Source organism: Delphinus delphis, chromosome X (assembly GCF_949987515.2).
Source record: "Delphinus delphis chromosome X, mDelDel1.2, whole genome shotgun sequence".
Classification (NCBI taxonomy): Eukaryota; Metazoa; Chordata; class Mammalia; order Artiodactyla; family Delphinidae; genus Delphinus; species Delphinus delphis.
This window is the reverse complement of record NC_082704.1, coordinates 111,475,140-111,477,882: the sequence shown is the minus strand read 5'-3', so window position 1 is coordinate 111,477,882 and position 2,743 is coordinate 111,475,140.

Sequence of the window (2,743 nt, the reverse complement as noted above, 5' to 3'; positions counted from 1 at the left end):
AAAGGCTTAAAGCTCCTGTGGCTGCAAACTAGCACAAAAAGCCCAATTTTTACAGAGACACAACAGAAAATAATTCTTTAAGAAGAAAAACCATGACAGTGGGAATCTGCCATTCCCAAATTAGCATTTGGAAAACTCTAGTCACACAAACATACGCCAGTAGAGACCTCAGAGAGCATCTTGCCCAATTCCTCCAGTAACAAACAGGGAGATGGGAGCCAAAGAGGAAGAGTTATAACAACCAGCATTTACTGGGTGCTGACTCGGCCCCAGGCACTTCACTACTTTATTCCAGTTGTGCAACCACCAGATGAATTGGAATCATTAACCCAATTTCCAAGATGAAGAGACAGAAGCTCAGAGCAGGTCAGTAACTTCTGCAAGGTCACACAGCTAGAAAATGGCAGAGTAGACATTTGAACCCAGTATCTAGGATGAGTCCCTGAACTGTGCTCTTAACCATCAGACTAAACTGTGTTTCTTTCTTTCTTTCTTTTTTTTTTTGCGGTACGTGGGCCTCTCACTGCTGTGGCCTCTCCCGTTGTGGAGCACAGGCTCCAGACGCACAGGCCCAGCAGCTATGGCTCATGGGCCCAGCCACTCCGCGGCATGCGGGATCTTCCCGGACCGGGGCACGAGCTCGCGTCCCCTGCATCGTCAGGCGGACCCCCAACCACTGCGCCACCAGGGAAGCCCTAAACTGTGTTTCTAAGTGACCTTTTATTCTCCCTTCCCCACCCTGGGTCACACATCTTAATAGCTAATAGACTAATTTCCCAAAGGTAAGTTGAGCAGTGCCTGGAATTCAACAAGTGATGCTGTAGTTCAAGTCAAAGTCAGACTTTGTTAAACTGAATTCTAATTCAGAGCAGAGAGCCTAAGAGACTTTGGGGATGGTCCTTCGTAGAAACCACCATGCGCTTACAGCGAGTAAGGACTATGGCAGTGTGGTTCAAGGCTCCTTCCTAACAATCTCGCTGTGCTTCAGTTTCCTCATCTATAAAATGGGAGATAGCAATAGTTATCTGCTTGATAGGGTAGATAGAAGGGGCAAATAAAGTTAATAAGCATAAAGTTCCTAGAACAGTTTCTGACACATAGTAAGCTCTTAATAAGAATCTGATCTGTTATTACTCAGTGTTATATCTCCAGGGCCTAACATACTTCTTAGCACATGGAAAGTGCTCAATAAATATTTGTTGAATAAATGAAGAGAAATATATTAGTAATTGTAATGACATTCATCTGTTCTTTACCCTCTCAAAACAGAAAACAAGAAACAATGAGTTTCTCCTTGATTTTACCTTATAGTTTTTCCTAATGTGGAAGCCTGATTCTTCTGTGATTGAAACTCTTCCTTGGCAAAGCCTGGAGGAGCCTGAGGACCAGCTGTTTTCCACTTTAGTTCTTTTCTGAGGCCCATTTTACCAAGGAAGAGACATCTTAAAAGTGTGGAAGACCACAGCCTCAGGACTCAGTTACAACTGTCAAAAACTCAACCCAATTTGGAAGAAGCCAAGAACTGAATTTCTAGACTCAACTATAAACTACATGGATGACTTCAGGCATGGCTAGATCCAGGGATTCAAATGATGTCATTGGGACTTGGTCTTGTTTGATCCCTAGCTCTGCCTTCTTCAATGATGGTTCTATTCTCTGGCAAGTTTTCCCCTGTGATGGCAGGATAGCCGTCAGCAGTTTCAGATTTATATCCCCACAGCTCCAAAACCAGGGGACACAAAGCACTTACTTTCATCACTCCAGCCAAAGTCCCAGTTTTAGCTCTGAGTGGACCAAATTGGGTCTTGTGTTCATCCCTGAACCAATCACTGTGGCTTCAGGAATGAAACACTTTGATTTTCCAGGCTTCATACATGTGTCCTCCACCTTGATCTCAAAGGGGTAGAGCCAGCCCCAAACAAACTCTATGGACTAACACTAAGATGCTATTCCCAGTGGAAGACAAAGTAGACTGGCAGGCACAAATAGCAAACTTCCACTAAAACTAGACATAAGATAGGGGTGCCCAGCAAGTCTACAGCACCTTCTTTAAAAGGGTGGTAAATATGCAATCCCCATCTTACCTAAAGCTTCTTCTTCTATCACACCCCACAAATCTCTTTCTAGCTCTAAGACAGTGATTTTCAAAACTTTTAACCTCTTCCTCCAGCAAAAAATAAAACTTTTATTAAAAAGTAGTCTATATATGAACTGAAACAAATGTTTCAACAAACCAGTTTACTTTTTACTAACCGCAGTGTACTCTGATAGTTTCTACTCTATTGCATTCCATTCCATTCTATTCTAATTTATTCCATTATATTCCTCCCTTTCCACTCCATTCCATTTCATTCTGTTATTTTTATTAGTCAGGAAAATGCTTGCTAGGCTCTGAAGCCCTAAACCTCAATGGCTTAACAAAATAAAAGTTCATTTCTTGCTCATGCCCTAGCCCAATGCAGATTAGGCAGCTCTGCTTAGTGGCTTCCTTCCCCCTCCAGGGATCAAGGCTCTTTCCATATTATGATGCCACCACCTTTAACACAGGATTGTGGGAGAAAGGAGCGAGAGGGGGAGAGAGACAGAGACACACACACACACACACACAGAGTCATCCAGGGGATTTCATGGCTTATCTCACTTTTGTCTACACTCCAGGGCCATAGTTACAAGGCTCCAACCTAACTGTAAGGGCCACAGGGAAACACAGTCTGAGCACCCAAGGAAGAGCAAGTGGGATTGA